This window comes from Callorhinus ursinus, unplaced genomic scaffold (genome assembly GCF_003265705.2).
Source record: "Callorhinus ursinus isolate GAN/ISIS: 27379988/994484 unplaced genomic scaffold, GSC_fseal_2.0 scaffold39, whole genome shotgun sequence".
Lineage (NCBI taxonomy): Eukaryota > Metazoa > Chordata > Mammalia > Carnivora > Otariidae > Callorhinus > Callorhinus ursinus.
Window position 1 is genome coordinate 11,031,445 of NW_027397101.1, and position 22,959 is coordinate 11,054,403.

The 22,959-nt window shown below is 35.8% G+C and overlaps 1 protein-coding gene across 1 annotated transcript in view; it reads right to left on the minus strand.

Moving 5' to 3' along the window:
* PTPRD (protein tyrosine phosphatase receptor type D) overlaps positions 1-22,959 on the minus strand; it is a 758,123-nt gene that overhangs the window by 679,555 nt on the left and 55,609 nt on the right. The window contains exon 2 of the mRNA XM_073880761.1: positions 7,029-7,064. The gene's annotated coding sequence lies outside the window, so the exon portion shown is untranslated. The remainder of the gene's footprint in view (positions 1-7,028; positions 7,065-22,959) is intronic.

A 22,959-nucleotide genomic window follows, 5' to 3' on the forward strand; every position in this document is an offset into this window, starting at 1 on the left:
TATGGAGTATATATCCTGGTTACCTTAGAGATTGCTTTTCCTAAGTAGAAAGTGCACTTAGGGTCTGCAGGGACACTCAGAAATAGTACCTGTTTTTGAACTACAGGAAGATAGGAAGTCGTGGGATTTTTCAGGGAGCACCAGATGTAGCTGCTCCAGTATTACATGGTCCCACAGGTCCCAATTCACTGTTCCTTGGGGGAACAGCTTATAATTCATCCATTGTTGTCACATCCTGGAAGACTAGTAAGCCTGGAGCTTTTGATTTAAATATTATAGATTAAGTGCTTATGTGAGAAAACAGACCTATGGATAAATAGATGGTAAAATGTGTATTAACTACAGCATATAATTACTTAGTATATAATCACCTCTGTGGTTGTTACAGGCCAAACAATAGTAGACAAGTGAGGTGTACATTAAACACAAACTGTGTTATTCAGAGTCCTGAAACTCAGAATGCACTCACCAAGGAAAGAGGTTCACATGTTATTCATTGTCAAAGTAGCTAAGAATACATTCCTATTTCCTGAAGATCCAGCCTCTTACAATGGGAAATGCTGTTGGGTATGGTGCTTTTATAAATCTAGTGTTGTGACATCTCTATACCCTACAGCTATATAACAACTATTTTACATTTTCTTCAGTAAGACCAAACTAACATTTTTTTCCTGTAACATTACTTTAAATTCCAATTGAAAATTGGGATTTCAGGGTTGATACTGGTTCTTATGATGATAGCTGCTGTCAGAGTCTAAGGTGGTCCCCAGGGTCCCTTCCTTTTGGTATGGAGAGGACCTATGATATGCTTCCAACCAATATAATTTGGCAAAGGTGATAGGAGTCCACTTCCCAATTATGATGCATTGTATAATATTCCATCTTGCTATCAGAGTGGTGCTAGAGTTTTAAAGAAGCAAAGTGCCATGCTGTGAGGGGTCCTGTGGAGAGACACATGAGGCAAGGAACTTGAGGCAGCCTCTGGGAGCTCAGAGGAGCCTCTAACCAACAGGCAGCAAGAAGTTGGAGCCCTTGCTCTCATGATCACAAGGAAATGAATTCTACCAACAACCTAAGTGTACTAACTGGAAAGTGGATCCATCACTGGTAGAGCCTTCAGATGAGAATTAGGCCTGTCTGATGTATTGACTACATCCTTTCAAGGATCCAGATAAGCAGTGCCTGTCCCTACCCATAGAAACTGTGAGAGAATGGATATACACTGTATTAAGCCACTGAGTTTGTGGTAATTTGTTACACAGCAGAGGAAACTAATATACTCGCCCAAAACATACTTGGTTAATAAGCATTGGCGAAATACTATGAACCAAGAATTATTTACTCTATTTGAGAAGATTACAAAAGAGATAAATCCATGCACTCAAGGAAGTTATGGTGATGATTTTAATATATGTGGCTAAAAAAAACAACAAACGGGTAAGATGATTTTCTTTCATGCATAGATAGAGGGCAACTATTTACATTATTAAATGACAACTCTACTTTAAGTGGATATAAGAACAAAGCAGATTTACCCAACAGTACTGGAATTTTTATTCAGCTCCTTCAGTTAAAGTCTGATTCCATATGCATGTATTTTTGCCATTCTGACATCTAGGATAAGGTATCACCATTATCTACTATGTGAGGATGTATATCCTTGCTATTTCATCCTGTAACATCAGGTAGAAAAGTAAACTTTACACAATTTCACAAAACTCAGCAATGCTAATAGAAAATCAGTGACTTGCCTTTGCTCAGGGGCCTTACTAAGCTTCTCTGAACAGTCCCAATTTTAGTATCTATGTTGCTGGGGTCAGCACTTGCTTTGTTTTTGCATTCACTAGCCACTAGCCTACATTGCCAAACATTTATGTCAAATTCCATCAGAGAGTTGCTGATTGTCTTAGATGAAGTTTTCAGCAAAGTTTTTTGAGTGTCTGAATTTCTTGAATGAAATATGTGAACAAAACAAATCATACTAACAGGGGGCAAAATAAAGGCAACTAAAGAGAGGGATGCAGATAATACAGATATTCATTTTCAAAAGATGTACACAATGGTGTTTGAAAACTCTTGCCAGTTCTTTTGTTTGTTTGCTTACATGTTTTCAATTTCTGAGGATTTAGGGACTTCGCATCAAAGTAACAAAAGAGTGGTTAACCCCTGATATATGATACAGAGCTTCTGCAGCAATAATTAATATAAAGGGGCACTGCCACGAGAATTAATCTTGGAAACCACTCTCAAGGTGATGGGGAAAATAAATGTGCCATGGGAGTAACCCATAGTGCTGCACCATCTTTGCTGTGTTCTATCATTGATCACTGATGATAGCAAAGAAGTGATCACTCACAAGACAGAACTAATAATAGTCTTCAAATATGGAAGGATCTTTACTCAGTTCTATGTGTGGTCACCATCCATGTCAAATGAATAATGAGTTTTTTACTGCCCCAAAGGTCACAAGCAACAAGCCTCCTTTTCTTCCTTTCCCTGCTGCATTGTAGAGGGTACGGGAGGCCAGTTAATTTGCTATCCTAAAATTGCTCCTTTGGATACTGATTTTTTTTCCCAGATGTAAATATGTGGTTCTAAGAGATTATCCAAGTATTAGTAGTATTGTATGTATGGGTCCTGTAGGCAGGACCCATTCTACCCTGAGACAGATACTCAGAGTGACATCACCATTCAGGGAGTCATTGGCTGGGAGGTGTCCATTGTGTTTTCTCATCGTTGTGGTGAAGGTGCCATCGTCAGCATTAGTTCCATTACTGGGATCCCACTAAATCAACCCTTCCTTCCAACACAAAAAGACTCTCAAGGCACTTTAGTTATCTGAAAGTGTCAAGGTGCAATCCACAGCTCCTAGGTAACATGATCCTTGTCAGGTGCATCTTACAGTTTAACCGGCCTCACAGAGACTGCACACTCTGAGTGCTTGCTCACCCCTGAACTCTGTTGCTGCACTTTTGCCCTCTTGATGCCTGCTGATCCTCATAATCAGTAGTTTTGTTGCAGATAATGAACATTTTTCTATAGCAAGTAAATTGTAAGCTTTATATAAGATTCACAGGGGAACAATAACTTTCTTTTGAAATAAAGAGGTAGCCATGCAAAATAAACAACTGTTTGGTCCGTTACTATTACCTCATTTCTTCCTGGAAGCATTTATTTGAGTTTCATAAGCAAAGTTGATATTGTAAATAAAACTCCCTCACGATCCCAAGATAACACTTAGGTCTCACAATCTAGATGGAAACGCGCTTATGTTGTGCAATTTTGATTCCTCCTTTTGTATAAGACTACAATAATAACATTCCTGTTTCTAATCATGTCTTGAAAAACACCATTTAATAGCTCACCCTTTCCCTCTGAACTTTTCTCTGCATTAAATCCAGACTTACAAAAGCATACAGGATACCTATGTGATTACCTAAAATAAATAAGATCATAATCACCCCCCCAAAAAAAACATTATACTCGTCCAGAAATTCCTTACCAGGAATACTCCAAAGAGGAAATAAATGTGTTTATCTATGATAATAACAATACAGCTGCCTAGCAATCCAGTTAGCTTTATGGTCATCTTTATCAAGCAGCATGTTTATACTGGAGACAATCTGAGGAAAGAGAAATCTGTATTGTGATATCAGTACAATGAAAGTGTATTTCTAAACACAGTCAGCCTCTTGTTTATGACGCACAGCAATGATAACTTAAAACACAGTATTTAGATAGGCTTGGATTATTAAAGTTTTAAAAATGGTATACTATATTGAAGGCTCAATCATTTAACTTTTCTCCAAGATCACTTTTTTCAAAGTATTCTAAAAAATATATATAATATTATATATTTCACTGAAAGGAGGGAATGATCTTGCTATAGTCTCCGTGTGCTTGCATTTGATAGTCTCTGTGCACATGTAATTGTGTCTATCAGTATGTCTGTGAATGTGAGTGCACGTGTGTATATGAAGGAATAGAAAGAGAATAATTTCTTGATTTTGCTCAATAGTATAATTATTTAGGACAATTTATCTTAAAAAAGATAAAACAGGTTTATTTTAGTGAAGTCAGTTAGAAACAAATATTTTTTTTTCAATTAAACTATTAACAAATCACACAAGAGCCTCATTTTTATTTTTTCCCCTAAAGAGGTTCAAGAGGCTGGTGTCTCAAAGGGACTATTCAGAATGCATTTGTATATAAAAATTATCCTCTTCTCTGACTTCAGTAAGTATACTTAAACCAACTCAAATGAACCACAAATTTCATACCATCAGCAGGAAAGCAGGGGCATACATAAAAGGGGATCTTTGAGTTTTGTTAATGAGGAGAGGAATGCCAATAAGAAGAAAGAAATATAGGACCTGGGACTTCTCTCTGCTAAACTATCATAAGAATACTGATGAATTGGATCTTACAGGCACATGCAGGAGGACTTGTGGAATTTCCTGTCAACTGGCCAAGTAGGAAAGAATTGAAGATTTTTTTTTTTTTAATTATCACTAATGCTTTCCCACAGAACTTATTCAAGACACAGCACTGAGTTGGTGAGACTAACTACTTACTCTTCCAGCAGTCCTTCCCATCCTTGGGACATAGCAATCACTTTTGCTCTCCCTCCTCTTTTCCAGTAAGCATTTTCTCTACACCAGTGTTGATAAAATCACTGTGATAATGCTTCCACCAATATTTGTATTGAGACTGAAAAACTTTTCATGTACTCCATATGTAAAGCCATGAAGATGATGACTATAGCTTAATTTTTTTAAAGATTTATTAATTTATTTATTTGACAGAGAGAGACACAGTGAGAGAGGGAACACAAGCAAGGGGAGTGGGAGAGGGAGAAGCAGGCTTCCCGTGGAGCAGGGAGCCCGAAGTGGGGCTCGATCCCAGGACCCTGGGATCATGACTTGAGCGGAAGGCAGATGTTTAACGACTGAGCCACCCAGGCGCCCCTGACTACAGTTTTTTAAATGATAGATTGATTTACCCCTCCATCCCCCAAATAACCTTTGTAATGATAAAGTTGAATTACAAGTACAAACATTTGTAACAACATTGCAAAGTTATTTGTGTGGCTCATGTGCTTTTGGACAGGAACTTCTAGGGTGCTCAAACCCATGCCTTACCTACTAATGTTGACTACATTCCAAATACTTTCAGATTGATGATCTGTTCAAATGTGATAGTAATCCCTGAGTAGGTGTATTATCCTTGTTTGAACATGAAAACATTGAGGCCCAGATTGATTAAGTGGATCTTCATGGTGATGTTGGGATTTTGCCCAGTATTTTGGATTCAGAATCAATGGGAACTTTCTACTGTACCATCACTGAACTCTGCTTGTGATAACTTTATACATAATGGATCATAAATAACCAAAATCTTTCCCCCAAGATACTTCAACTGTTAAGAAGAAAGCTTGTATTGTGTTGATCATGATTAACACATTATAGCCACTGAAAAACCAACGAACAACAACAACCATAAACTAAAGGCATACTTCCCAAGTACTGCTAAAAAGGAATTTTTACTTATTTATATCATTATGCCAACACAAAGGACATTATCTTGCTGAATCTTTGTGATTTATGCATTGGGACAAAAAATTGTCAATTCTACAAGGTTCTTTGGTAAATCTGTACATTATGATCGAGATCAGTACCACTATTAACCTTTCTGTTGCCTGCAAATAGCAATTACAGGATAACTATAGGGTAAATCTAGGGCTTTGTTTTCCTGAATGCAGGACTAATTTGAACTGTTCTGACTGTAAATTTGAATTGTTTAACATATATTTTCTGTAAATTAGAAATACATTTTAATAACTTATTTCACCTCTCCAAATGTATGATTTTCCTTTTTTCAGAAGTCAAGTGATTTCAAGAGTAGAGCAAGTTTAGAATACTCATAAGAAAAATTGAAACAAATCAAGAAACATTTTCATTTAAGCATGGCTAAAATTGAGCATAAAGCAGAAATCTTAGAAGCATCCCATAATTATACAATATCTAGAATTTTTTTCTTCAATAAGACAGATAAAAATATTCAATGCTTATATTTTTAAAACCATTTAAGTTCTAGCTTCAAGAAACTAAATTGTCAAATAAGTAGGGAACATTTAAAATGAAACTTTCTTCTCCTTTTACCATTTACTCTTTTCTGTTTCCCTTTTTCTCAAGCACAACCTATGGCATATCTTGTCTCTCCAGTATCTACTCTCTATTCTTAATGTGTCCCAATATCTGCTCTCTATTCTTAAGTTGTTCTATCTCAAATTCCGTTCTTCCAAATAGAGACAAATGAAGCATGAAATGTATGTCATCTGTTTTTTTTTTTTTTACTCTTTATTCTTTTGGTGATCTACTTTCTTCCTTCTTATTATGTGTAATTCTCCCTTTACTCATTTGCTTTCCTTTTGACCATCATTCCACCTCTTCTCCTTCTTACTCCATTATTAACATTGTTAACTGAAACCTCTTCCCCTCAACATCCCAACACATCTTATTCCAATGTTGGGGGTGGATCTCACATTACCCAAACTATCTGGTACTGAGTCATGGTTCTACATGAGGTGGTTTGGGAAATCAAATCAACCACTCATTGACCTATTCTACTGACAAGCAAGTGGTAAGAATAAGACTAGTATAGCAATATATATTTTGTAAAAAAAAATTACCTTGGAAAAATTCACTGCGTGGATTCATATTTAGTCATAAAGACATGCCCATGTTTGGGCTTGAAGTTGTGCCCCATCTGTAATGTCTTTATGCCTGCCTACCATATACAGAAAATTCAGGTGGGATTTTTAAGTTTCCAAGTAATCTCCAGGTGTTAAAAGTTTACTTTTATTCCTCACACTCCATAATAAAATTGATCACACTTTTCTAAAAAGCTACAACCCCAAGTAATAAAGAAATAGTATTAAGTAATAAAACAAACAAACAATTTGAAAGTCAGGCAAAACAAAAACAAACAAAAACAAAAACAAAAAAACAGCATGCTTTAAGTCTTACTTGTTTAGATCCCACAGCTATTTACCAGACGTCTCCCTAAACAAAGAAGAAATGTGACAATAATTAAAATGTTGTGAAAATGATGCTATTAAAAACTGCTCACCTAGGTGATGCATGTTTATATTATGTAGATAGTAAAAAATATCAAATTCCAAAAAAACCCTGAGATTAGTTATATTTTGGCATTACTTTCATATTCATTGCTGTAAAGAGCAATTGAAAATATTCCTTTTTAAGAAAGAAGCAAAACATGCTATGATTGTTCTGGAAAGATAAGTGATAACCTTAGAATATTAATTCAATATGCTTTGTAGTCACAATTTTATATGAATAATATTCATAAGCATCAAATATTATTAAATAAAAAAACAAATTTCTGTTAGAATAATCTGTGAAGAATTCTTTTTTTATTATGTTATGTTAATCACCATACATTACATCATTAGTTTTTGATGTAGTGTTCCATGATTCATTGTTTGCGTATAACACCCAGAGCTCCATGCAGTACGTGCCCTCTTTAATACCCATCACCAGGCTAACCCACCCCTCCACCCCCATCCCCTCTAGAACCCTCAGTTTATTTCTCAGAGTCCATAGTTTCTCATGGTTCGTCTCTCCCTCTGATTTCCCCTCCTTCATTCGTAAATCTGTGAAAAATTCTTACAAAATGAAATACTCCTTGCACTGTAAACTTTTGTTAAGATTTAGTTATTTGGCAAATATACACAGAGCCCATTCAGTTGCTTTAACTAACATTACAGGGTCTCTAGAATACAGAATCTTCCAAAGTATGATCATAATGTGAAAAAAGAAAGAGAAAAATCTGTATCTTACAACTGGACTGAGGAAAAGGCTAATTAAAATTTTAATTAAAATGTGGACAATTATTAGTAGTATATATACATTTTAAATTGGGGTTGAAAAAGATACAAGTCCATAAAAGTTTGATAGGGTTTCAGAAGTTTCATAAGACATTCTCAAAACTAGACAACCATGTTGGCATTTTTCCAATGATTTTCATCAAACCTGTAAACCTATTTTTTTTGTTTTTTTTTGTTTGTTTTTCATTTTGCAAGAGTAAAATTGGAGCAATCAATTAGGACTCCATATGAGAAGCTTAGGCAAGTGGAAATATTAATTCATTTCTGTAAATTACTAGAAAATGCAAACTGATCTTGAATAATATAAGATCAGTGATTATCTGTAGATGTGGGGAAGGAAGGGGGGAGGAAGGCATAAATAAGAGCCATAAATAAACCTTTGGAGTTGATGGATATATTTGTTATCTTGATTGTTGTGATGGCTTTTTAGGCATATACATATGTCAAAACTCATCAAATTGTATGCCTTAACATGTACAGTATATTATGTGTTAACTCTACCTTACTAAAGCTCTAAAGAAAGAAATGGAAGCATGTAAAATATATATTTAATTTAGGACATGAGATGTATAGTTAACCCTTTGGAAAAATTAATGGAGGTTGTTATTGTTGCAATTTTGCTTTAAAAGATTATATGACTGCTGTGTGATGACCAGGTTGGGGAGAGGATGGTTGGAAATGGAAATGAAATTCTCTAAGGAATTTTGGACTATCATACTGGCAGGAGAGGAAAAAGATGGCTGGATGATTGACAATGGAGTTAGTAGGTGCAAAGGAAAATCTTACTGATGTGAGGTAGGGCAGAGTAAGTAATGAAGGATGATGGCCAGGTTTGTGGCTTTAGCTACTAGATGTATGGTGCTGCCATTTCCTGAGATAGTGAAGATTGGAAATACATTTAATTTGATAGAAGAGGTCCATTTTAGACATATTATTTGTGAAATGTCTATGAGACAACCAAATGAGAATTTTAAGTTGGGTAAAGGTTTCTAGAACTCAGAGGAGAAGTTTGAGCTACACAAATAATTTTGAGCATTGCAAGCCTGTAAATAAGTAGATGATTGCCATGGAATGGAGGCAAATGCCACTGAATAGGAATAGATAAAGGAACCCAGAGTCTGCGAGCTAGGTGGTTTATCTACTTGATTCTTATTTACTTCCTCCCTCCTCCAAATAGCCAGAAAAAGGGTAAAAAGGAGCTCAATAAGTCAGGGGATAAATTTTATGTTTTTCATGTTTATTCGAGGCTTCTGATTTTATATTTAAAAATATAAAAAAATGTAAAAAATATGTTTTGTTATATAGAAAACAAAAATTAAATATTTTAGGGCACCTGGATGGCTCAGTCATTAATCATCTGCCTTCGGCTCAGGTCATGATCCCAGGGTCCTGGGATCGAGTCCCACATCAGTTTCCCTGCTCAGTCGGAAGCCTGCTTCTCCCTCTCCCACTCCCCCTGCTTGTGTTCCTGCTCTCACTGTCTCTCTCTGTCAAATAAATAAATAAAATCTTAAAAAAATTAAATTTTTAGTAAATTAATCTAATCTACCTCCAGTTTAATCTGTGTGTGTGTGTCTTTATTTTTATTATATTCAGTTAGCCAACATATAGTACATCATTAGTTTCTGATGTAGTGTTCAACAATTCATTAGTTGCATATAACACCCAGTGCTCATCACAACATGTGCCCTCTTTAATATCCATCACCTGATTACCCCATCTCCTCACCCCCCTCCCTTCTATAACCCTCATAAATTAACCTCAAAGGCTCTTGGATGTTATAGATGTTTATAATCATCTCACTTAAAGTACATCTTTTAAATAATCTTGATACATCTTTTGTTACATATATACTTTCTTTTTTTTTAAAGATTTTATTTATTTATTTGAGAGAGAGAATGAGAGACAGAGAGCACGAGAGGGAAGAGGGTCAGAGGGAGAAGCAGACTCCCCGCTGAGCAGGGAGCCCGATGCGGGACTCGATCCCAGGACTCCAGGATCATGACCTGAGCCGAAGGCAGTCGCTTAACCAACTGAGCCACCCAGGGGCCCCACATATATACTTTCTAAATCAAATTGGAAGTGAAGAATAGTGCTTTGCTAAATTTCTTGAAAAGAAATTAAAATAATTTGCAGAACTTGAACATTTATTCTTTGCAACATGTGCTTGGAATGTGGAAAAAACTGTGAAATAATTTGCAGAAAGTAGCTGGAAATTTCGTACTGTGATGTTCTGTAATCAGCAGCTCTTACATACTCTTAAAGATCAATCGTAGAAATAGAGTGAATAACTTTGGAATCATAGTTTATTATTATAAAAGGAAAATAAAACATAGAAATTTCATGGATTGGTATGGAATGGTATTCTTCAAAGTCATGTTCAGTTTAAGAATGATTCATCATAGACCTGGTTTTGTTAGTTTCCATTTGTTTTGAGCATTGCTGGGATGTTGGGGAGTCATATAAACTTGCTAGATTTTTGTTTCTTCAACTGTAAAATGAAAATAATACAATACTTTCAAGGGTTTTGGTGAGAATAAGTGCTACAAAGTACAGAAAAATGCCTTCCATGGTGCATGGTATTATAGACTGCAGAAACAAAAACACTACAATAATAATAATGGGACATTATGGCTAATGGTGGCACCTGATACTACACATAAGAAATATTCATGGATTTGATTTGTATACTATATTTAATTTAATTTAGAATTATCCAAGTCATTAATAAGGCCTATAAAGAAATAACACCAACTCTTGAGATATTAATGAAAGTGAATGAAAGAAAGACACATTTAAAAAATATCTTGTACACTGCTGACCGAATTTTTGACCTACATAGTAAAAATGAAAATTCTACTACTTGCTCACAGTGCGTTGCTTGGACTGAAATATACTTCTGAAATATGGTCCTCCCATCTCTCCCAGCCCTCTATTTATACTTACTTTTCTAATTTTCCAATTTATTTTTTATTCTTTTCTTGATGCTGTGTGATACTGCCTAATTTTTCATTATCTCACCTTTGTTCAAGATTAAATCATTAATCATAATTTAATAACTACTTAGTCTTTATTTTTATAAAAATAATACTTTAGTATTTAAAAATAATTCAATATTCACTGTTGAGACTTGGTTAAGAAACAGAAAAAAATCATTCATAATTCTATCACCAAGAGACAACTGCTATTGACTTTTTGGTATATAACCACTAGTTTGTTTTTTATGTACAAATATATATTTTATAAGTTCAGTAAAGGCATCTTGTTGCTCCTATTTTTGACTTGCTTTCCCATGAATATTTTTAATAATATGAGTTGTTTCTCTGCAACATTTTTAAGTACTGCATAGCTATTTTAAATTTTAATTTTATAGATGAAACATAATTTGATAAACCCATCGAAAAGGCTGTTGTCAGTTCTTTTTTCTTGTATAAGCAGCCCTGTGATAAACATCCTCAAGGCTATATATTTGCATTAATCATGATTATTTCCTTAGGATGAATGCTGGACTCAGTCAAGACTGCATATCAAATTATAAATTTTATAATACCTATTGCCAAATGGCACTCCAAAAAGGTTATAACATATAATACTCCTACCAGCAGGATATAATACCTCCTTCTTCATAGTGAAGCTAGTAATACTGTCATATTTGAATTTTATGTTTTTGCCAATTTGATATATAAAATTGCATCATTTATTGTTTTAATATATTTCTTTGGTTACCAGATGAGTTGAAAAAAATTTCATGTCTTTTATTTGTATTTATTAGTTTCTGAAATGCTGATTATAATTCATTGTTATCTATTAGAGCACATGCCTCTGGTATAATCACTTAAATTAATTTCTTATATATTAAAGTATTAACTAAAAACATAGAAATTTGTTCAAGAAGACCAATGATGACTTTAATGTTTCCGGGAATAACATATGCAAGATTCATCCTAAAACCCAAGAGAAAGTTACAGATTTCTTCATTTACTGAGATACAAAAGCAATTATAAGTAGATGAATGAATTTAAGTAAGTTCAGTTTTATGCTTCATTTTTTATTACCCCATTTTCATTCAAATTTGAATCAAAGTTGAATTTATTTTATTGTTATTTAGTTCCTTGCATAAATATTTAGATTGTTTACATCAATATATTTTTATTTGTTATTATGTTGGTTATGTTTTATTTTCTCTTCTCTTGAAACTGAACTAAAACTAAATTTTTTTTGACATGTTACCCAAGTGGGAGGACTTACTGGTGTAGTGAAGGTTAAGACAAAAGCCAGCCTTCAATATCATCTTTGTGTAATGTTTTCTTTGCTCACCCAGGGAGTCTGATGCTTTGTCCTGGTTTTGATGTCATTACATAGAATGTGACTTCTTTGAGGTAGGTGTTGACATCATTATAAGGAAGGCGACACCTTTGAGGTCAGCAGCTAATCTCAATGTAATCTCAAGGGAATTCAGGTGTGGACTCCTAGGTATACTTCCCTAGACTCTGACGAGGCATTTTTATTTCATGATTAAAAACAAGAAAATTAGGAATTTATGCAGCTGTAAGATTATAAATCACCTGATGTTCATTAGTGATTAGCAAATAAGTATCTCATATCTATGAGAGCTGAAGTAAAATATTTCCCATTACTATAGTGTTTTAAAATCTGTTCACTATCCTATGTGACCCTCATAAGGGGTAGGTAAGGAGGATATTGTAGGGCGCAAAAAATAGTTTTGTAGACATAGTTACTAGCGACATGATCTTGGCAAGTCAATTAAGTCACAGAGTAGTCAGTCTCCTTTTCAGTAAAATAGATATAAAAAAGGAAATGATACTTATCTTTCATGGCTGTTCTGAGTTTCAAAAATACAATGGATTTCATCACTTAATACTTAACTCGTTAATTGATTTATTTAACACATATGTTTGAACATCTACCTTGAGTTCTAGACACTAGGAATTACAGTTTGGAAAAGAAAAAGTCAAGGTTTCTGCTCTGATACAGATTATATGCTAATAGGTAACAGGTAATAAACAACCATTGTAGATAGATAGAGGGACAGACAAGCAGATGAGCTGACTTCAAATAGAATTAAATGCCATGAAGAAAATAAAACAAAATACTGTATAGGAAGTGTTGGGTAATGCTGAATAGTCAGGAAAATCTTGTTGAAAGATGATAATTTGTGCTGAGATGTGAATAACGGAAGGAACAGCCATGGAAAGACAAGGGGGTGAGGACCTCTAGAAAGGACATATATATGCAAAGACTCTGACATAGGAACAAACTTTAGTGTTTGAAGAACACAAATGTTCCCAGTGTGGTTACAGCATAGTGAGCCAGAAAAAGCCTGGTATTACAGTGGTGGGAGGGGAGGCGCAGGCCAGATCATAGATTATAGAAGACTTTGTCGTCATGACAAGGGGTTGGCTGTAGTGAGGTAAGAGGGAGCTATGATGATGATGATGATGATGACGACAATGAAGAAGAAGGAGGAGGAAGAGGAGAATGAGAAGGAGGAAGAGGAAGCAATAAAGGTCAAGTTCATTTTAATTCAATAGTTTAGGAAACTGTGTCTTTTGTTTTTGTTTTTGGCCTAAATATTATCTTGCAAACCAGCTACTGAGTCTGGTTTCCTGTTCAGACTCTGTTCAGTTTTATTTTCTCTATGTTTTGTGGCTGCCTGTAGTAATGATGATTTTTCACCTCCTAAACTGAAAGTTGATTATTGCTCTTGATTTTTGTTTGTTTGTATTTCTTTTCTTAAGGCGTGTGCCAGTTTTCTGCATTGATTTCAGTGCTGAAGAAGCATTTACAAGACTCAATAGATTTACTTAAAATTAGATTTCTAAAATTCTCAACTGCTTTATTTTAATAATAGCTATAAACAGACAACTTTATAGCTTTCCCACTTTCTACTTATCTCATGCCCCACATCCCTTTTCTTTAAAGGCGTCTCTCTTACTACTCACATATGTTAGCCCTATCTGCTAAAAAACAAAACAAAACAAACAAACAAACAAAAGCTTCAATTGACATTCTTGGAAGGACTGTCCCTCTCTAGTACCTATCTCCTAAACTATGTCTTTTGCTGGTTTGATCCTTGTCTGCTTGAGCATACATTTCTTTTTCTCATTTATGGCTTTTCCCTTGACTGGATAATTCACTCTCTATCGTTGGCTTTGGCACCTGCTGTGTTCTTCCCAATGCTGTTTCAGGTTGTACCTCAGCTTTCCTGCATAGCTTCTGGCATATATCATGAATCTTGTCCAACCCATTTACTACTCACACCCTCCACTATTCCAGACGGATTGACCAAATGTAACTGTCAACCAGGATATAATTTGTTTTGCCTTGCCCCCCATATAGCACTTTTTGCCTGCATTTAAATAAAGAATAACCCCTCAGATCACTAATAATACATGATATGTTAATTCATTGAATTTAAATAAAATAAAATTTATAAATAAACAACCTTAGTTATAAGGAAAATAAATATATATACAACTCATGCCTTTGCAACTTAGGTTTTATCTATTTGACAATAGCTGTTATATGAACAAATCCTTACAGATTCATATGCATGGTACAAATACTGTAATTTTATTTGTAGTCATCTAGGAGTTTCAAAACATATTGATTGAATTCAGGAAGCAATTTTTTTCTAAACTATTCTTGTAAATATTATGAGTTTTGGACTTTAGCATCAGTTTTATTTTGCAGGAAGATTATAGTATAATATTAAGAGTTGATGTGGGACATTCAACCAGATTAGTTTCCCTAATGACAATCTTTATGCCATGTATTTGTATCTTAAAATTTTAAGATTCAAAGTCTCTCAGTAAAATCAGAGTACATCTGAAAAATCCTATCACACAAAATGGAGGTGGTGTGGGTAATAACTGGGAGTAAATAGGCCTGAAGGGAGAATATAGTATTTGGCAGTGGTAGAATTTGAGTGCCTTCTAAGTAGATTTCACTTATTTTACACTTTTTTAAAGATTTGCACTGTCAAATTTACCCTTACGATTTTAAAAAAAAATTTATTGTTATATTAATCACCATAAATTACATCATTAGTTTTTGATGTAGTGTTCCATGATTCATTTTTTTGTGTATACCACGAAGTGCTCAGTGCAGTACATGCCCTCTTTAATACCCATCACCAGGCTAACCCATCCCCCACCCCCCTCCCCTCTAGAACCCTCAGTTTGTTTCTCAGAGTCCATCGTCTCTCATGGTTCGTCTCCCCCTCCGATTTCCCCCCTTCATTTTTTTTGTTATATGTTAATGAGTCATGCCCTTCAAACTAAACACCATTTGGCCTACTGGCAGTTTCTATCTTACATGAAATGATAGTAATATAAGCAAATCCCCCATGATAAAAAAAATATTACCCACATTCAGCTTCTTTACTCTCTACACCAGGATTCATTACTTTAATCAGTAATTCTTTGTGTGAAATCTCATCAAGCTCTCCTTGTATATATAAACACACAGCCCACCATTGGATCTACAATTCCCTGATAAAGCATTTGCTACAGTCTTTAAACCTGTCCATGGAGTAATTGTACAAAACCTCCCTATAAAAATTGATGTTGGAGATCCCTTATCAAATCACTTTTTCCAACACATTCTTTTATTAAATCTTCTAAATTTGTTTCCAAGAATTCCTTCATACCGATAAGATAATCAGACAATATTTGTTGGAGCTCACTAAATTATGTCTTCCATAATACTATTATGCTCACCATTTTTCCACTATCAATATTCTCATCACTCTATATACAAATAAATCACGGAGCTAAAATTATACTAGTTTTACTTGACTTTCCATTTACTGTAGGTTATGCTATTCCTGATATTTCATTTATAATGAAACAAGACTAAATGTTACAATTTAGAAAATAAATCTTCACTGAAACCTGTGAAGTTAACCTTATGATGAAATCAGTGACAGGACAGTGTGGTATCGCAGCCACTTGGTAAATAATACAAGACTGGTGATTAACAAAGTCTATTTACATGCTAAAATTACTGTAACACTTTACTATCATCACGGCATCGACAAATATTTACTGTGTCTTCTCTACGAAAGGCACTCTGCTAAGTGATATGAGGGACGGAGAGAAGTATCAGCACTCAGGATACTGACAATCTGGCCATGATGCAGTTCTCCTGCATTAATTACAAGAGGCAGATGTAGGACATGCCAGCTGCATGATATAGCTATTACATCTCAGGAGATGAGATCATAGTCTTGTGGTGGTTAGGGAAATCTACCCAGGAGAGTTAGAACTTAAGCTGGGAGAGCCTTGAGATCTCATTATGTTGAAAAAAGGAGGGATATAAGGGTGAGAGCATAGGCAAAGAATGTAAATGAGAGGCACAAGGTATACTGCAGAGCTGAATGGTCCAATATGGTAGCCACTAGCCACATATAACTTTTGAGCACCTCAAATGTGGTTAGTCTGAATTGAGACATGTGATTTCAGACTCAGTATGAAACAAATAAAATATCTTATTATTAGCAATTATTACATATTGAAATGATCATATTTGGGATATATTGGGTATTCTCATAATACCATTATGAAAATTAATTTCACCTGCTTGTTTTTACATTTTATGATGTGGCTAATAGAAAATTTAAATTACACACATAGCTACCATTTGTGACTTGATTTGTATTTCTGTTGGACAGCATCAAGTTGCTGAGTAATTGTAGAGGCTGGATTTATTAAATATGTATTTTTAAGGAAAATAATCAGGCCAAAAAGTGCTGACTGGTTAGGAGAAGCCAGAGATTAGAGATACAGGGAATGATAACTACACAAAAGCCCATGTATGAGGAGATAGGGCTGAATGAAGCTGGTGGCAATGAGGGAGAGATGGCGTGGCAATAATGGTTTTTGTGTCTGATTACTTTTGCTCAGAAAATAGTTTTTTAGATTGTTCCTAGTGCCAGAGACATTATAAAAGAAGACTTTCATAATAATCAACTCCAGTGAGTAGGCATGAAGATAGAAAGAGGGAGAAATCAAATATGCCTGATATTGTAAACTGGGGAGACAGGGAGAATGATGATACAATCAGTAGAAGTGAGGAATTTGATGGGGGAACCCGTTTTGTGGAGAGAAGATTTTAAGCCCTGGAAGATAGAGTAGCAGTGGAGTTCTGATGATGATTACTGTCTGGGTGAAAGGAAGAATGTGAAGAACAGGTGGATCATTAAGTCTGATAAAACAGTGTGAATCAAGGAATAAATGTACTTAAGACTTTGGTAAAATGGAAGTGGAATTCAAGGAGGAAATGGTCATGTTGATAATAAAAATTAGATAACCATCTTAATAGAACTGAATGTTGAATTCAAGGGTGACAGTGTGATCTCAGGTGATAATTTTTTTTTTTGATAGTTCAAATGCAAACCCAAGAACTGAACTGTGGAGAATACTGACATTTAGAGGTTGGAGGAGGACATTCTACAAAGATAAATTGATCAGTTGTGGAAATAGGAAGAAAACAAAGATGGTATGGGATCATGTAGCCTAAGGAATTAAATAATATCAAGGAGGAAGAACCAGCCAACAGGAGAAAATATTATAAGAAATGTATAAACCAATGTAGATAGCATTTTACTATTCAGCATCAAAATATTACCGGGCAAGAATATTACCAGGCAGGAATCTTCAACCGTGAAACTAAGAAATGCCAGATTTTCCATGATCTTTCTTTCTGCCTTTGGATAACATGGCCCATGCCTGGGCTTTTCTCCATATGCATTTGACTTTTCCTCATTTTCTCGTAAGTATGCCTATAAAAGTTTCTCCTAAATAATGTCAGATTTATTGTTTCTTGTAGCATTTAGTACTTGCATCCTCAATTGCCACTGGTCACAGACTGTCTAATATTATCTTTTTTGTATATACTATTTCTTTTGACTCCAAAGCTATGTTTTTGTACCCCACTTGGCTGCATCCCTAAGATTACCCTTATTGCTTAAAATTTGTCATGCATAGAGGAAACAGAGCCAATAAAGAAAGGTTCAGGGCTTAGGCTCACAGGAATACTTAATTTGGACTGCTTAGAGTCACAGTGCTCCCAAGAACCCATATGACATTGGTTTTTCATTTCTCTACCAGTTCGAATCCTTTGTTTCTCTATAAGGCCTTTACTACTGTTTAAGAGTGGGACTGTCATTCACTTACTCATTCAACAAGGTACTAAAATATTTAGAAGGTTATAAAATGAATTCAATATGCATCCTGCTTATCCTTGATTATAATTTACATACATGTTTATATGTTTCTCTTCCATACTTGAATGTCAGATCCTTGAGAAAAGAGACTGGTTATTATATACCTTACCAATATTTGTATTCTTAAAGCCTAGAGGTTCTTGGCACCTGACTGTCAAACCACATTTGCTTAATGAATATATAAATCAATGAAAGTGTGAATTCCTTCCTGAAGGAGCTTACAGACCGAGCAGGGGAGACAAAATTTGTGTACAAATAACCAGGGTACAAATAGGAAGAAAATGCCTGACCAAAGAAGTACTCAGGTAAAAAACATATTAGAAGTTCAGTGGGAAAAATGTCTCCCAGAAGCAATGTGAGAAGGCTCCTAAAGAAGCTGGTATTTGAGCAAGACCAGGAGGATAGAACTGGAAGGGTGAGAATGGGTCATGTCACCAAAGGGAACAGTGCCTATTGGTCCTATATAAGAATTTTTATTCCCTTTTATTTATTAAGATTTCCATGTCAGGTTAGTTTTTACTTGAAATCCTGTGATCATTTTTCCTTTACAAAAAACTTTTTTTTTTTATTTTCCGTAAAAACTCCCTTACAATATGTAGCTGCACAGCCGACTTTTATTTTAAGAACAATGGCATTTTTACCTCCTGTTTTGTGTGAGGGTCTGTGGGTTGTAGGAGATGAGAAAAGAGCTCCCAGCTGCCACAGCCCAACAAAACCCCTGAAAATGATGACTGCATCCACTTCCGCCCAATGCCACATTCTGAAAGTGATCTTTTCGAGATGAGGATTGCAAAAAATTCCTGCTTCTCAAAAATGCAATGGCTTTTCATGATGCGGCCGTTGCTGTCTCTGTGCTGATGCAGCTACCAGCATCGACACCCGACTGCCTCTGAACTATTAAAGATATTTCTTTCCCAACAATAGAAAGAGTATTCTACAAACACAGTGAGGCCTTGTGTTGAATAAGCTGCAATGGACACAATGGGCAGTCATGAAGTAAAGATGATTTTGAGAGAGAGAAACGGAGACCTCGTGCATGCCCCCAGGGACTAGGCCATGCTCTCCACCTCTGGCTGATGCTCTGAAAAGATGTGCATAAATAGGGGGGCGGAATGGGTATTAGAAAAAAAAAATAAATGCGATTGAAATGAGGTGGCCTTTCCTGCATATATAATCTGCTATTGGGAAGAACTCGGTGTTTGGCCAAGGGTTGCATCCCAGCTCCGCTTCTTACCAAGTTTTGTTGTTTTTATTTAACTTGCTAAGTTGCTTAACCTTTCTAAATTCAGTTTCCTGCAAATGATGTGTGCATTAATTAATCCTCAGTGTTGCTGTGAGGGGATTGAGATAAAATCGGTAAACCTAGCTGGTTCTTAACAAATGTCAACATCTTGTCTTCCAGCCTGCCTTCCTTTACCCTCTCCATCAACCATATGAGGGAAACCTCTCTGTAAGGGACTTCTCAGACCAGTAGATTCACTTCATATTATTCAAATGTAGGCTGCATTATCTTTCACAGAGAAGACGGTGCTAACCACCCACCATCTGTAGTGACTGCGCCTGTACTTACCTGTTCCTAATGGAGATGCACTTGTATGCTAGGATGGGCTAACCATCCACCATCTGTAGTGACTGTGCATGTACTATCTGTTCCTAATGGAGATGCACTTGTATGCTAGGATGGGAAACTGTACTCTCTCCTTCTGTTCTTCCTTGATCTTCATTTCTCTCTTGACTCAGTGGGTATGGTCCATAGACATGCCATATAACTGTGCCGTAATCAACTCAGTGTTTTCAGATAAAAGCTTTCCTTTTCAAGGATATGAAAAGTTTGGAAATACCATATATTATTGCTGGAAAAGCCGTGGAAGACATCTGATCCATACTCTTCATACAGACCAGGAAACAGGGGCCTAAGAACTAGCTAACTCACCCAAGACTTCAGGAAAGTTAATGGTTAGATTTGGATGAAAAACCCAGATTTCTGTTCTTCAGCTCAGAGATTTTTCCGGAGCATTCCCATACCTCTTAGAGAAAGGCACCTTTCCAACTTTTTCGGAAGAACATACACTCACAGGAAGTCCAAATATCACATTCAAGGCTAGCCCAATGAGAATCTGTAAAAGGATTGTTCTGATTGTGATTATCTTCCAGAAACTACAGAAAACCATTCAGAAAATCACTTTTTCCTTCTTTGACTGGCAAGAATTCTGAATGCACTCTTGTTTAAACACATGTGGGCATGTGCACAAGCACATTTGTAAACACACACACACACACACACACACACACACACACACACACACACGTCTGTTCTCTCTGGGGATTAGTTGCCCAGAGAGACTGCACTATCTCTGGCATAGAATGCCATGACTTTTTGCTGTTGGGACTGCAGCATGCAAATTCACTGGAGTCAATTGTACCTGATTTTCTAAATCGCCTCTACTGTAACAATTCTCCCACTCGGTAATAAGCCATTGAAATCAAACAATAGAATTGATTACACATTCCTCACTCTGGGGAAATGACATTAGTTTTACCTGAATAAAAACTGCAGAACAGGGCCCAATTTGGGGTAAGTAGTGTACAACAATCTCCAGAAAGCACAGTAAAAATAAGTTTGAAAAAACTTAAACATTTTAGCCACAGGGACTATCAAGCAAAAATAATTTTATTTACAAGTCACATGAAGGAAAACAAAACGGAATGCTTAAGTGAGTATTACTTGGTACAGTCCAGAACTGCCAGAGCTCATACTTATTCAAGTTCAACTCTTAGGATAGAGATCAGGCTCCAGGTGAATCCTGAAACCTTTATAGCTCTGCTAGAAATCCATGTATAGAATAAGTCGTCAGCTTGAGATTTTCCAATTTCAAGCCACCAATAACTAGTGGTTGAGAGATCTAGAGAGGAGTCCTAGCTCTTCCTTAAGTTACTTGACCTTTCTGAATCTCAGGTTTCAGATACCTAAATTGGTTTTAAAAACCTGCCTTATGGTTTCCCAAGATTGTTGTGCGGATCAAATGAAACCATGTACAGAAGTGACTTGGAACCATTAAGCACATTGCAGATGTGAGGCATTCTTCTTCCTCTGGATGGTCTTAGTTGCTGTACTTGTGCACAGTTTTGCATAAAGACAAATAGGAATAAAAAATAGGAGGCTTAATTCCTCCTGTTGAAACTAAGATTTCCCTCTCCTCTCTTTTTATCAAAATATTTACCTTAGAAACCTGTAATATAAGTTCCTTCCTCTGTCTCTTTGAAATCTGTCTTTTTAGGAACTAAATAAGCCTTTTTGTGAACATTGTGATCTAGGCATTTCTTTCTCAAGAACTAGCCATGTCTTGGAAATATAAGTACCAAGGGAGGTAGTGTCTCCATCGCCCAGTTTCTATGGGAAAGTAGGGGCTGAAATTTGGTGGGACCCTTGCTCCAAGTTCTCAAACTCCTTGTTGTAAAGATACGAGTTTTTTTCCTTCACCCCACAGCCCCATTTGGATAAAGTCAATTAGCTAACATAGACAGTCGCCTCAAGTACCAAGGTAAATTTAAAACGTAATGATGTATGACCAGTGATGCTGCCAAGTCCTCTTACTTGAGGACAAGTTATTTTTTTAATCTTGGAAACATATATGTAATAGGATACATCTGCCTGGCCATACCAAAGGTTGAGATTTCTTTCTGTCTTTGCAATCTCAGTGGATTGATTATGATGTATATTGCATTCTGGTTTAATGGCTGTTTAATAATAAGTGTGTTTTCTTTATTACATTTTTGAAGAGGATTTCTGGGTTGGGATAAGATTTTTTTTTTAATTTTTAATTTTATTTTATTATGTTATGTTAATCACCATACATTACATCATTAGTTTTTGATGTAGTGTTCCATGATTAATTGTTTGCCTAGAACACCCAGTGCTCCATGCAGTACATGCCCTCTTTAATACCCATCACCAGGCTAACCCATCCCCCCACCCCCTCCCCTCTAGAACGCTCAGTTTGTTTCTCAGAGTCCCCAACTTGTTTAGCAGCCACAGCTTTTATTACTGCACTGGGGATAGACAACATTGGAGTTCCTGGCCCTTCTATCTGAAATAGATACAAGCCCCATTTCATACCTAGTTTAGTGACTGTTGAACAGATTAAATGAGAAAAATTGAGAAGGTATGAACCATTCTTACCCTTCCTGAAGAGGTGAGATGAAGACTAATGAAGGCAGTTTAATTAATGTTCTTTTTTTTTAAGATTTTATTTATTTGAGAGAGAGAATGAGATAGAGAGATAGCACGAGAGAGGAGAGGGTCAGAGGGAGAAGCAAACTCCCTGCTGAGCAGGGAGCCAGACGTGGGACTCGATCCCGGGACTCCAGGACCATGACCTGAGCCGAAGGCAGTCGCTTAACCAACTGAGCCACCCAGGTGCCCTAATTGTTAATGTTCTTAACTAATTCTTTGTATAATTATAAACATTCAACAAATATGTCTACCTCTTTTGAAATTTAACTAGATTATTCCTCAACTAAATAAGTTTTAAGAGTTTCAACTCATTTATTCACTAATAAAGATTATTTCTCTTTTGCCAACCAAAGAAAACCTTGATTCACTAATCACACATTCTTATTGGTCTCTGGGTAGGGTTGTCCTCATTACCTACAAGTTTTCCAGAAATTAAAAAAAAAATGCGTGGCAGTTAGCATGGAAAGTGGGGACTTCCAGAGCCATTTCTAAGCAATAGAATAACTAATTAATGCTCTGATATATAGAGGAAGGATTCAAGACAGCTTACCCAAATAAAATAAGTGA